The 14,313-nt window shown below is 49.1% G+C and overlaps 1 long non-coding RNA gene across 1 annotated transcript; it reads right to left on the bottom strand.

Annotated features, from left to right (window-relative positions):
- Positions 1 to 13,299: 13,299 nt before the first annotated feature.
- LOC108494365 lies at positions 13,300 to 14,207 on the bottom strand. Its single transcript, XR_001873816.1, has 3 exons — positions 13,929 to 14,207; positions 13,684 to 13,788; positions 13,300 to 13,501 (listed from the first exon to the last, which is right to left on the bottom strand). It is a non-coding gene; the product is annotated as an uncharacterized LOC108494365 (long non-coding RNA).
- Between the last annotated feature and the right edge of the window lie 106 nt (positions 14,208 to 14,313).

Below are 14,313 nucleotides of genomic sequence, written 5' to 3' on the forward strand. Positions count from 1 at the left end.
TGCTCCAGGGAACGTGAGTGCAGATCCACCACAGTGCTCAGAGCCTCAGAGAGGCCACAGCCAAGGCCTCCTCACACATTTCAGATGGGTGGTGGAGAAGGACCATCCTCTGGCTCCTACACCAAATTTCTTTACTCTCTCCTCCAGTTACATGTCTCACATGGAGCACATCCATCCTCGGGAGTGAGACCAGTGCCTACAAAGCAGGAAAGTGCTGTTGGAGAGGAGGAGATCATGGTGCACAGCCCAGACAGTTTTATGCTGCTCCATAATTTCCTTCCATTCTCTGCAAGGAGAGGAAGGCTCCTGCCTCCTGTGGCAACCATAGGTGTGAATCTCAGCTGTGCCCAGCTCTGCCCTGTCAGTACACACATGTTATCCCCCGGGGGGATAACACCATCCCTCAGGAGGCAGCCAGTGCCCTCAGGCTCTGTGCTGCAACTGGAGAAATTCCTCTTTGCCACGAGCCTGGGTTCAGGAGGAACAGCTCTCCCAGGCTGGCACTCCTTGGAGCACAGAGCACCAGCAGCACAGCTGTACCATGGAAGGAGAACATTCCTAATCTTAGTAAAAAAATATTGTCTTTTCCCCTTCGTGTTTTAATGAAAGTATGCAGTGCTCAGAAGGTTCCTCTGTGTCTGTTATGAATTTTTTCAGAGTTTACCAGGATGTGGCTGTTATTCATCAGTTTTCAGGCTTGTGAGCTGAAGGGTAAGGTTTTATTGACATCTTCTCAGAGGAAAGGACTCAGCCTTGGGGTTTCATGCATATTTACATTCAATGCTAAACATGCAGAGATGTTCCTCTTGACATTTCACTTGGTTGCCCTCTGAGAATAGGAACCTTCCCATCCTCTTGCGGGATATTCAAGCAAAAAAACAGACAGAAAACAGCCTTTGGCTCCGAGAGAGACATCTGAGGATCTGACATGGAAGTGTTGCTCTCTAAGAAACTCTGCTGCTGGTCCCCAGCAGCTGGTCAAGGGTTTGATTTTTCCATGATGATAAGGGAGCAAATGCAAGGAACTTTCCTGCTGGAGGCAAAAGATGCTTTAAAGCAGATGCTTCGCCTGCAGCTCTGGACATCTGGAACTGGTTCCCATTTTTGCTGTAGATCCCATGTGTGACTTTTCCAAAGCCTTTGCTTTTCATCTTGAGATCTCCTGCTGAAGCTCTGAGCTCTAGGCCAGGCACTGCAGTGCCTAAGTGTCAGAAGATGATGATTTAAAACACAGCCCTGCGGTGCTGTGATAAGGTATGGGGATGATTCATCCTAAATGGAAGCCATCCCTGCTCCTGCCCTTTGAAATGCACCGTCTGCTGCCTCTTCAACCTGTGTTCTCCTGTCAGACAGGACTGGCACAGAGGAAGCTTTTGTGGCACAACCCTCACTTGCAATTTGTAAAGGCTTTCAGTTGGTGGGGAAAGGCTGAAAATAGCTCTCTAAAAGCTTTCCACTGCTCCTCTGTCTCTCTTCCTGTTGTGTTCCTCAGGAGGAAGGACATCCATCATGTCTCGCTGGATGTCCCAGCCTTCAGAGAAGTTCACTATCAGGAGACTTTTGACCTGTGGGTCCTGCCTTTGTCTAAAGTTGGTTTGATGGAGTAGAAGACAACTCCCTTTTGGAGAGAGGAGGGATGGGGCTGCACACACTTCTCTTCAGAGTTGGCTTGCAGCAGCTCAGCCCCATCCTGCTGTTTTGGAGGCTGCCTTCCTCCCTTCCTCAGTGAAACTCTAACCTTACATCCAAATTAAAACATTTAATCTCCAATCTTCAGGCTGCAGAAAAAAAAGAGCTTTAAATCTGGAATGGAGTGCAAATAGATCCATCAGTGTCTGTCTCCAGGCTGCACATTTGCTGAGCCTGGCTAAGCAGAGATGCTGGGATGAGTGAGTGACCCAAGTGCCCATCCGTGCAACCCTCTGCTGATCAAAGTACGGAAGGAAGGCGAGGTGGTTGAGCTGGGAATGACTGTGTTACCCCCTCAAACAGCACTTGAAAGCTGAGCCCACCACCCACCACAGGAGCTGCAGTATTGTATTCATCTTCATCTTGACACCTGCATTCTCACTATTCCTTTCCTGTTTGTCATTCTTGCTTAACAAAAGGATGTCAAGCTGATATTTAAGGCAGCCTTGAGGATATTTACTGAGTATTGTAGCATCACTTTAATGTCCCTGAAATGCTGGGCTGGAGAGTGGTGCCATCCACTGCCTCCTGGGGCTGAGAGCAAACCCCACCAGCAAAGGAACAATCTGCAGCCAGATGTTTCTTACCAAAAACTATTTTGTGGTGATGGCAAACTCAGACTGGCCAGGCAGCATGGCACCCATCCAGCAATCCCTCCTGAAACAGGGAATGTATTGAGTTCTCCTGGGAGTGCTCAAGGCCCTGCCCGAGTCACAGGTGTCCAGTTGCTGATGCTGAGTCTGGGGTTTCCTGCCTTTAGTGGGGATTCCACACTTGCCTGAATTGGGGGCTGCCTCTGCCAGGTCTCAAACTGAAAGAGCACTAATTTTTTCCCAAGATTAGATGAGAGACTCTCTGAGTGGGTCAGGGCAGCACAGAGAGCTCCACCAGCAGTGCTCTCTGCTCCGAGCCTGGCTTGGGGTGACTGTGCTGCCCAGCAAGTCCATCTTCCTGCTGATGGAACTGCAAACAGAGGAGGTTCAGACCCCACAGTCCTGTGGAGTTCCCCTGGTACATTCCCAAGAGGAGGCTGTTAATCCTGACTGCTGTTAATCCAGGCTTAATTCCAATCAACATGGGAACACTCTGCCCACGCAGGTTGTCCCGATACAGTTCCTTGGCTGCAGTAGAGGTTCCCATCCTTTTTCTGATATTTTATCCATGTTTTGTAAGTGCAGTGTCACAGATACCTTCTGCCTTGGCAGTCCCACATGTCTTGTTCCCAGTGTCCACCCCTGGCTTCTTTGTCCAATAACAGAAGTTTTGTCTCTCAGATTTTGAATATCTGACTCTGCAGCCTTGGAGCCCTTGATGAAGACACAGCACCTTCCATCCCGATGTCAGCAACACGTCCCTGTGTGACTTTTGGTGAGGACAAATTGCCAATCATTAGCCATGTGGGGGTGCATGCACAGGTGGCCACTCAAAGGGTGCTGGTGGCCCTGTACCTCAGCTGGACTGAGATAGGTCTTTCCATATGTGCATGAGATGTATGCAGGCACGGCCCTGCACAGTGCCCCTCCTAATCCCACTCTTCTCCTTCCAGTGTGATTGTCCAGGTTGGTCACTGTCCCCCTGTGTGCTTGGTTCTGATCTCCCATGGGATCACCTGCCAACAAGGAGGACTTGGGGTGAGACCAAAACTGGCTTTCAGAAAAGAGAAGCTCCCTCTGCCTGACTCACTCTCTGTGCTCCCTGCCTTCCATCCCAGGCTGGGACTGCCACCTCATCCTGGCCTCTCTGGTTGGACTCTTCTTGTGCTACAGCCTAAATTCCAGAATTCTCTTGAGTAAAATTATTTTCTGAGCATCTGGCAAAAAATCCTGGAAGCCTACAGCTTCCTCATGAGGGGCAGCTCCCATCTCTGCTCTCTGTGACCAGGGACAGGACCTGAGGGAATGGCTGGAGCTGTGTCAGGGGAGAGTTAGGTTGGATCTCAGGAAAAGGTTCTTTCCCCAGAGGGTGGTTGGGCACTGCCAGGTTCCCCAGGGCAGTGGGCACAGCCCCAAGGCTGCCAGAGCTCCAGGAGCATTTGGACGACGCTGTCAGGACCAGGGTGGGATTGTTGGAGTGTTTGTGCAGGGCCAGGGGCTGGACTGGGTGATCCTTGTGGGTCCCTTCCAACTCAGGATATTCTGTGATTCTGTGATTCTTTGATTAAACCTGTTCCCTTCACCCCAGCACCACTCGTGGCTTTGCCAGTCTTCTTCCATGCAGGTCCTGCACTCTTCCAACACACTATGTGGCACTATCCCTACCTCTTTCCTCATTCCATGGCATCAAATGATCCTTCCTACCCGCTGTGAGCTCTGAATGCAATGGTTTTGCTCTGGCAAACAGGTTTCCTCTTGTCCTGGGTTTGCGTGGCAAGGAGGGAGAGATCAGGAGTGAAGTTGAGCCTGAGAAGAAGTAGGGGGCAGGGAAATGTTTTAAGATTTAATTTTATTTCTCATCATCCTCCTCTGATTTGATTGGTAATAAATTAAACTCATTTCCCCCAAGCTGAGCCTGTTCTGCCCGTGACAGTAATTGCTGAGTGATCCCTCCCTGCCCTTATCTCAACTCACCAGCCTTTCACTTCATTTCCTCTCCCCTCTCCAGCTGAGGAGGGGAGTGAGAGTGGTTTGGTGGGTACCTGGCCCCCAGCCAGGGTCAGCCCATCTCACCTCACCTCTGGGACTGGATGATGTGATCAAAGCAAGTGCTGTGGTGTGAGAGGGCAGCAAATCAAAGGGCCTGTCTGAGATCAGAAGAGGCAGGAGGAAAACAGTTGCCTGGTGGCTCATGGAAGCTCAGCCATGCCGTGGCTCTGAGGATGCAGAGTGTCACAGAGGGCCTAGAAAGGACCAAATTATGATGGTTCTCCTCATGCAAACACACCCACAGACAAACACCTGGTGCTCTGCTGCAGGGAGGGGCTGTAGAGATCCAAGGATCTCATGCCAAACACGTTTCTGAGAAGGAGGGGATAAAAACTGTTCTCCGCAAATGCAGGAGCAGGCAACCTTCTTGACAGTGAATAAAAATTGCTAATCAAAAGAATTGTAATTAAAGCAATTACCGTGTTCTCTACAAACACATGCCCTGCGTGTTTCAGAAAGGCTAATGGAGTGCAGTGTGGGGCCCTGATGGAAAACCCCCAGGGAATGGAGAACTTCCTCACCCAGTCTTCAGTTAATGACTTTAACACACTCTTTTGAACTCAATTTGTACTGGTTGTGATTATGAAGAGACCGTTTTCAGTGAGGTAAAGCTGCACTGCTGCCTGTGAGTGTTAAAACCAGCACCTGATGTGAGGTTTGGTGTCGTTGTTAAAGTCGGAACGGCCAAAACGACACAGATATCAGACGTAGTCCAGGTGTAAGGTGATCAGGAAGCTGTTTATTGCTCTCAAGTGTTTCTTTTATACTCTTTGTACACTCTCGTGCCACAACACAATCGGTCAAAAGTCTCAAGCATAAAACACAGTACATATTTTCATTGGAGACACAGAGGACACTGTGCTTGTTGTCATTGGTGACCTGAGGACACTGTGCACACTGTCATTGGTGGTATTATGCACATTTTGAGTGGTGACCTTTGGTCTGGGCTGCATTACCTTTGTTCCGTCTGGCATTACAGTAAATATTTCCTTAAAGTTGTTTAAATTCCTCGTCACTAATTGCCAGGCTGCTGACAGGTTCTCTGTCAACCCCGACAGTTTGGTTTCTTGGGTCTGTGTCACGCTCAGGGGAAGGCTCGTTGATGACTGTTGGGTCCCCTCACAGCCTGGGATGGGGTCACTTGAGGTTCCCCAGCGCAGCCCAGAGCACACTTTCTTCACCCAGCTTATCCACTGGCAAATCCAACTTCCCAGGAGTTTATTCTCTAGTTTCTCCCTCTAGCCTGGACCCAAGACTGCCCTGAAAAGCCATATTTCATTTGCAATTACAGCCTGGGAGCTCTACTGCCACAGCCTCACGGGGGACCTGCCAGGGAAGTGCTCACTCCAGAGCATGTGAAACCTTTTGTCTTAACTTTTTATTCTTCCACTGTCTCTCTCTTTTTTTTTTTTTCCACTTCAATTTTCTTCTAGAAAATGGCTTCAGGTTGACATCTTGAAACTCCATCAGGAAAGCTTTGTCCCTTGGAGACCTTCTCTGAGATCACCTGGAATCCTGGCAACTTTGCTCTTATCTCAGCTTGGAGAAGTCCAAGCCAAGCTGACTAACAGTCATCTGAGATGAAGGGCAGAAAATCAAGCTACCAATCAGCTACAGAGGGCATACAGCAGCATGAAGGAGCCCATTAGAAGCAAAGTGGACCTGTCAGAGACTCAGCATGAGGTGCCTCTGGCAGGAGAAGCTCCCACACTTTAATGCTGCCTCTTTAGGCATCTCAGCATCATCTTCTATGGGGGCCTCATAAAAAAATTAAAATAAATGTCTTCAGAGTACAGTTTTCTTCTCTCTGGGAATGTTTCCAGATCACTCAGTTACGGCATCAGCACAAAGAAAATGAAATTTTATAATTATTGAAGACAGATATCAGCAGAGGGTAATAGTTTAACTGTGGTGCTGCTGGAGCATTGGGGCGATGCCAGAAAGGCACATTCAGAGGTTGTGGCCTGATGCTTCACCCTCCTGGTGCCATCAGGCTCCAGGATCTGGAAGAAGTTTGGACCATGCCTTGAAGGGCTCAGGAGCACAGCGAGGTGCTGCTGGGGCACAGCTGGCTGGGGGCAGAGCAGAGCTCTCTGCCTCACACAGCGTGGGGTGATGAGCTCGTAGGTCATGGCACAGTGGGCACATCCCTGATGAACAATCAATGCCAGAGCAGCAGGACAACAGCAGGACTTAGACAGTGAACACTTATTTAAACCCATTTTTTTATCCACAATGAATAATATTAAAAACTGAGGTTTAGCTACTTTTCCTTCTCCTTCTCACTTTTCCTGTCCCCTCTTGATGTCCTTCAGGCTGTCCCTTCTCCATGCTGCCCCCTCTTGTCCTGTTTTCCAATGTCCTCCATTAACCTTTTTGCTTCCACAACTGTGTTTATTGCTCTTCTCTTCCTTCCTGATGCAGACATCCTCCTCAGGGATGTCCTGGCTCCCAGTTTGCCGGTGTTGTGTTGCAGATTCCTCGGACAGAGCCTGGACCTTGCAGCGTGCCTGGTGCATTCCTGGCCAGCTCTCAGCCACACGTTACACAAGCTGAGCCCAAGGCAGCTCTTTGAACACATTCCCATGCTGGTCTCTCTGGATCTGCCTGCTCGAGCTTCTTCTGTTACCCCCTTACAGAAATCACTGCTAATTTTGTAGCTCATAAAGGCAGAAATGCAATTACGGGCATATCAGCGACTTCCTTTTCTCACACCAAGGCTCCCTTGCAAATGTTTTATTTCACAGGATTTTAAAAAATATCTTCATTTACAGCAGAAACTGGAAAATGTGATCTCCACACCTGGTGTCTGACTAGCTGGACAGGATTTTTCAGATTTCTCACGTTGCCATGCAGTGCCAGGTGAGCACATGCTTCTGGAAGGAACCAGTTCAGAGTGCTGCTGCAGCGCCTGAAATACGAGTTCTCACCTGCAGCTTGGACCACTCAGTGCAACTGTAATGCCAACAGCAGGAATTCAACAGGGGGGTGATTCTGCAGGAAGAGTCTTTTAACTTAAAATGGAGTAAGAGGAAAGCCAGTTCAGCAGCTGAGTTACAAGCCTGTGGTTTGCCTGCTGTAGATCTTATTTCCAACATCAAGGATGTCACTTGTGCCTGAATTCATCCCACTTTTTGCATTTGGAACCTAAAAACGGGGTCCCTCTTGATGATACCCCCCACACGGTGTCTGATCCACATGTCAGAGATGCCCAGGCTCTGGTTCCACCAGGACAAGTGACCACCTAGAGTCAGGTTAGGGGATTTAATTAAGGTCTGAACTTAGGCTGGATGAGTGTTAGCTCTCCATCCTCATCATGGTCATCACGCAACAAAGTGAAAAGTTTACTCAGTGGGAATCACCCAGGACCTCAAAACTGGGGGTGAAAAAGGCTGGGAGGTGGAAACCAGTCTGCTGCTGAGCCTGAGTGGCATCTGAAGAGGTGAGGACCCTGTACCAGCTTTGTGACTATGCAGTGAAAATGCACTTTTACAAGGTTAGTGTCAGTTAGTTTTCAACTAAGGGAGCTTTGGAGCTTTTGCTCTGTCTGTGTCTTCTGTGGTGGCCTCCACTGCTTTGGTCATCGCACAAAGGAGATGCAAAGGCTCCTTCCATTTAACTCGAGCGTCTTTAGGACCTCATTGGAGTTTGGCAGGTTTGTGAGTGGTGCCATCATCTGTACTGCTCAGTGACTCAGGTACTGCAGCAGCAGAACCATGAGCTAATCCTGTGACTGAAAACAGGCTGGAAAACCCAAAGCTGATTTGGGTGACTGACCAGCATCGAGCAGCTCTTTTGGATGTGTTTTCCTTTGCAGATGAGTGTTTGTCTGCTCCTAAAGATCACAGTTGTTTTGGAATGAATTGCTAAGAAGTCTTTCATCCCTGGAGAATCACAGAATCACAGAATATGCTGAGCTGGAACGACCCATGAGGATCATCGAGTCCAACTCCTGGCCCTGCACAGGCCCATCCCCAACAGTCACCCCCTGTGCCCCAGAGGATCAGCCAAACCCTCCTGGAGCTCTGGCAGCCTTGGGGCTGTGCCCACTGCCCTGGGGAGCCTGGTCAGTGCCCAACCAGCCTCTGGGGGAAGAACCTTTTCCTGAGATCCAACCTGACCCTGCCCTGACACAGCTCCAGCCATTCCCTGGGTCCTGTCCCTGGTCCCCCCAGAGCAGAGCTCAGTCCCTGCCCCTCCTCTGCCCCTGTCCAGGAAGGTGGAACTGCACTGAGGTCTCCCCTGAGTCTCCTCTGCTCCAGCTGAACACACCAAGTGCCCTCAGTGTTCTCACACAACTTCCCCTCCGGGCCCTTAATCATCTTCATTGCCCTCCTTTGGACGTTCTCTAACAGCTTCAGATCTTTCTTTTATTGCAGTGCCCCAAACTGCCCCAAAATTGCAGGTGAGGCCTCCCCAGAGCTCTGCCTTCCCATTCCGGGTCACGGGGGAGTGAAGAAGCCCAGACCTCCGGGAAGTGTCAGTGACAGCCACAGCTCACACAAGGTACTAACACACCCACAGCTGCCCAGGGGTGCTCCTGTTTCAGCGAGGCTGTGCCAGGCAGGAGCTCTCTCTGCTTCTGGCCGTGGTTTGCTCTGAGTCCCGCAGGGCAAACCCAGAGGTTCCCCTGTGAGCACACAGGCTCCATGTAGGAGATGTCATCACAGCTCCCAGGGAGCACCTTGTGGGGTCCCCCATCTTCACCAAAGGCTGGCCAGGTGCACGAAAGCTCCTTGTGTTTTGGATATTACATGTGGGAAGCTCCACACTGATCCATTAGAGAAGGCTGAATATCCACTGAGTAAGGAATCGGTTCCTTTGTTCTAAACTAGATTTTGGCCATGGCTGCACCTGCAGTGATGCCTCTTTCTGCAGGAGGCAGAGGTTTCACTCCCACTTACTCAGAGGAAATTTTGGGGAAGCAAACTGAAACAAAGGCAACTGGGATGGAAAGAGAAATGTTTTGCATTCAAGTTTTTATGTTGCAATTAAATAAAAGCAAAGAAACTGACAGTGTCCCACAGTGCACAGAATCCTTCCTGCCTCATGGAATCCAGGAGGAGTTGCAATCTCTCCCCCTGATTCCAGTTGTGTCTGAAAAGTATTACATTAAAAAGAACAAACCAAATCATTTGTCCCAAATTGAAAAGAAAACCCAAAACAACCAAAAAGCAATCAAAAATATTTTTGTCATAACTTGCCCAATTTGATTTTGCTTTGCAATCACATTGCAAAATAATTCACATGGGAAACTCCTGCCAGCCTAATTCTTACCCTTGCCCTTCTAATTAATCAGACAGTGGCCTTACAGCTTGATTCTGTTTTCTGTTCTACTTAAACTGTTTAGAAATCTGCTAATGATTCACCCTCCTGCAATCAGATGCAGCAGTCAGAGTCCTTCCTACACTTGTGCAAAGTTTGCTGTGAAGAGGAGCACAGCACAAAGAAACCATCCATGGATCCATAAAGAAAATCACTGGCAGCTGGGGAAGTACATTTGGGATCTGGCCCTGTATCTAATGCATGTCATTAGCTACTTGCAAGAGACAAACGACATGAGGGAAAGCAGTTTCTTTCCATCTGTGGAGAGCTCAGAAGATATTCTTCAACCTTTCATATTCCACTTCTATTTTGTATTAAGAATTCAAGTCTCTAAAGATCCACCTTGTAAAATTGCCTCTGAAGTGTAACGGGAGACACCATGAAATCCCGGCACTGCAAAACTCAGGGAAATGAATTTCCATCGTGGCTCTGCATAAATTTGTTCTTTGCTGAGGCTGAGCCTGGGCAGTGACTGATGTTTTTATGCAGGGCTTTGAGGCTTAGATTTCCCAAGAAGTGCAGATGCACTGCTGGGAGTTCCTTGGAAGCTGCCGTGTTTACAGGGCTCAGCCTGGCTGGGCTGTGTTTAATCCAAGTCAAGTCACAGGAGATTGTGTTCCAGCCCTCTCATCACCATCCAAACTCTGTGTTGATATATGCTACTGCAAAGAAAACATGCCCTGTTTGAGAAGGGAGGGCACAGCATCCCTTAATGCAGCAGGACTTGGTCTGAGGTCAAGCTAAGAAGTCAATCCCAGCTCTGGGTCCGAACCCGAGGGACGCATTGACAGATGGCCATGGTTGTGATGTGGCTCATGCACTGGCCCCAGGGGCAGGAGCCTGAGCTTAAAAACAGCTCTGGAAACCCACACAAGGCTTCTCACTGCTCTCTCCTCACAGCATCCCAGTCCTGGGTCCAGGATTTGGACACCCCTGGACCCAGGCAGGTGAGCCCTGAGGAAGGGAAGCAGCTCTGCTGAGGGCCCTGCCAGCAGCTTCCCAGCCTGGCAAAGGGATGGGCTGGGAGAACCACATCCTGGAAAATGATCCATGTGCTCTGAAAGCCATGGGTGCAGGCCAGGAGGACAGACACCATGGGCAGCTCCAGAGTGCCATGCGTTTCAGGCACACATCTGCTCAGGCTTGGGGGGCCTTGGGGGCCTCTGAGGGGTCACAGGATCCCCAGGGCTGGAGGGCTGCTGCCTGTAAATGCCACATTTCTAAACATGTGGCCTTTGGTGTTTGTTAAATGGTTGCTCTATGACCACGAAGGTTTTCTGTGACCACAGCTGGCCAGTGGTTGTGGTGTACACCTCGAAAGGGTGTTCCTGTCACCCAGTTGTTGCCTGTCCTGTGACAAGCAGAGCCTGTTGGTGCTCAGCAGGCAGGAAAAACTCCAGAATATTGTAGTACTGGGTCTAAGGCTGGCAGAGATGTGTTGGCTGTGATAAGATGAATGTCAGTCCTGCAGACTGAGCAGTCTGCCCTGGGACACAGGCAAGAAGATAAACCGCTGCTGTAACATTAGCCATGGACAAGGCTTTGCAGGGATTTTGTTTGTTGCAGTTACAGAGAGCAAGCAGGGACCCCACACAATTTTTTCGTCAGAGACCTCATTTTGAATTGAGTGGAGAGGGGCTCTGAGTCACAGCTGGAGAGGCTGCAGTTGTGATGCCTCAACACTTCATTCCTTTCCACTGGTTTTCAAACTGTTTCCTTCTGTAGGAGGTCATAGATGACAAGAGAGGGAACACTGACAATGTTGTCTGGTACTTCTATTGCCCCACAGCCCACCTTGCATCCTTCACATGCCAAATGCACACTTCTAAGGGTTACTCCTGCCACACAGTGCCTTGCAAGCTCTGGTGCTGCCTAAGCAACAACACTTGTTAAGTGTATTCATCCACTTCAGCCTCCTTCACCTCCACCCAAAAGCTCTCGGGTTTCAGCATCTTCCACAGCCAAATGATGATGGATTTGGGCAAAGACCAAGCTTTTGGAGACAATGGGGCAAAAAGCCCTCCAAAAAAGGCTTTTACACCCACCCAACCCAACCTCATGGATAGTCACAGGATGCCAACATGTAAATCCTTTTATTTTGGCCTTGATTTTCTTTTGATCCATCTTCATCCCTTAAAAAACCTCTAAATTGGGTTAAAAATAAAGAAATTGAACAAAGACATCTAAAGCCCCACCATTTTACTGGGATTCTGGGTGGGAAATTGCGGGTTCAGGGGAATATTTGGTACAGGCCTGAAGGAGTGGTCTGAAACTGTGTCAGGGTAGGTTTAAGCTGGATATTAAGAAAAGGTTCTTCCCTCAGAGGGTGATTGGGCACTGAACAGGCTCCCCAGAGCAATGGTCATGGCTCCAAGGCTGCCAGAGCTCCAGGAGTGTTTGGATAACATTCTCCGGCACATTGTGGGATTGTCTGGAAAACCTCTGTTTTACAGCTTCCTTCTTTCAGCTAGAGCCCTCCAGAATCACCATCATTTCTCTTGCTGCATCAACAGCTCTCCATCCATTTCAAGTTCAATTGAAAGCACATTTTCCCCCTTGCTTGTGTTCCTAAATTATATCCCTAACTCATTTCAAAATATCAATTCAGAAACTTGGCAAGGTGATTATTAATAACAGCTCTGTTCTTCTCCGGAGGAGAAATAACACTGGAAACATGTGAAATGTGTACACAGCTGTCACTCTCACTCTCCTCTTTTGCCAAACACTCTGTTCTTTACAGGAAATAAAACCAACCCTATATCCACTATTAAGTGGCTGAGGCTGTGTAATCAGCACAGAACCATGGAATTAGGGCAGTGTTCCTTCACATGTCCTGAAACCCAAGGTGGCACCACTGTCTGCCAGGAGTTCGTGCCTGGCTATAGGTGGATCAGCAGCAGATGCAGAGCAGAGTTTTTAGAGCTGGGCCTGGGCAGTTCCTTCATTCACTTGTGCAGAGCTCATCGTGTCAAAATGCTTCAGGAAAATATTCTTGATTGGACTCCAAGATATCACATGGGCTTCCCAGGAACCCGGAGCTGCTGGAAAGCACCGAACTGGCAGTGAATTAGAATCACAGAATCACAGACTGGTCTGGGTTGGAAGGGACCTTAAATATCATCCAGTCCCACCCCCTGCCATGGGCAGGGACACCTTCCACTAGCCCAGGTTGCTCCAAGCCCCATCCAACCTGGCCTTGGACACTTCCAGGGATGAGGCAGCTACAGCTTCTCTGGGTAACCTGTGCCAGGGCCTCCCCACCCTCACAGGGAAGAATTTCTTTCCAATATTCCATCTAACCCTGTCCTCTGTCAATGTGAAGCCATTCTTCTTGTCCTGTCCATCCATGCCCTTGTCTAAAGTCCCTCTCCAGCTCTCTTGTAAGCCCTTTTTGGGTACTGGAGTAAAGTACATGTTTTCTCCTTTTTTATTTTTCTTTTCTCTACCTGTACTTATAAAACTTATAGTAAAGTCCTGAAGACTTTTTCATTGCCCTTAGTGCCACAGGGTGTGCAGTGAAGAAGCTCTGGGGTCTCTCCTGAAGAAAACCCACATTCCTGTGTACATGGGGAGCTGAGCTCAGTGATCCAGGTGTCCCCCCTTACCCCATGTCCCCACCCCATCCCTGCAGGAAACAGGGTTGTGCTTCCCCAGTGCACACCAGGGAAGCTTTCCCAAGCCCTCTGGAGGATGAGCAGGGAATGAAGTCCTTTGGGAATAGAATGATGGGGTGCCTGTAACATCTGTGGTAGAGGGACAACAGTAAGGAGTTCCCAAGGAAGGGAGTGGGGAAAAATTCCTCCAGGGATGGATTCATGCACAGAAGGCAAGTTGTGCTTTCAGTCCTGCAAGATAAGGAAGACCCAGCATGGAATGTCTTTGTTTTGAGAGGAGGATAAAGTGTAAAAAAGCTATAGAGGTATCCAGGAGCTTTTAACTCTGAGGATTTGCCCTTGGAGTTATAAGGCCAGTCTTCTTTAGGGACTTAGAGGGAAATAAGTGCTCACACAGTCAAGGTGCTGCTCACCTTAATCAGCAGTGCCAGTGGCTTTGTCTATCATGGGCCCAACAGCCCCTTCCTGGCACCTCAGCCTCTGGGGTGCTGAGGATCTGCTTAAAGTATCTTGAAAACCTGGCATAAAAAGATAAATTAAAAAAATGTATAAATTTAACATCTCATATCAGCAAGAGCTTGGGAGGAGAAAGTCTGGTGGCTTTGAGAGCCTTTGGCTCTGTTCTGTGACTGCCAGTCCTGGTATGGCTGATACAGACCTTCTCTCTCTGCCTTCCTTGTGCAATGCTGTATCCCAATTCCAGCTCCTTGGCTCTGCTCCAGGTCTCTAGCTCCTACAGAAGTGTGTTTCTGTAAGAAGTGGTGCTCTTCAAGTGTTTAAAGGGAATCAGATATCATTCAGAAGTTGGCCAAACTGCCTGTTTTCTGCCGGAGAGGGGATAAGTTTCCACTTGAATGGAGTGGGAGTAAAAGCTGCCCCACTGAGAGACCCCCAAAGCAAAGCTTTGGAACCAGCCAGAGGATGGGAAAGGCCTGGGCTGACAGTGAAGTCACTGAACCTCCAGTACCTCCACAGAACCTTTGGAACTCACCCCAGAACCTCCAGACATCAGTCACTGCTCCGTGGCCCTTCCTGGGGCTGCC

This window comes from Lepidothrix coronata, unplaced genomic scaffold, assembly GCF_001604755.1.
Source record: "Lepidothrix coronata isolate B3197 unplaced genomic scaffold, Lepidothrix_coronata-1.0 Scaffold24, whole genome shotgun sequence".
In the NCBI taxonomy this organism is placed as follows: domain Eukaryota; kingdom Metazoa; phylum Chordata; class Aves; order Passeriformes; family Pipridae; genus Lepidothrix; species Lepidothrix coronata.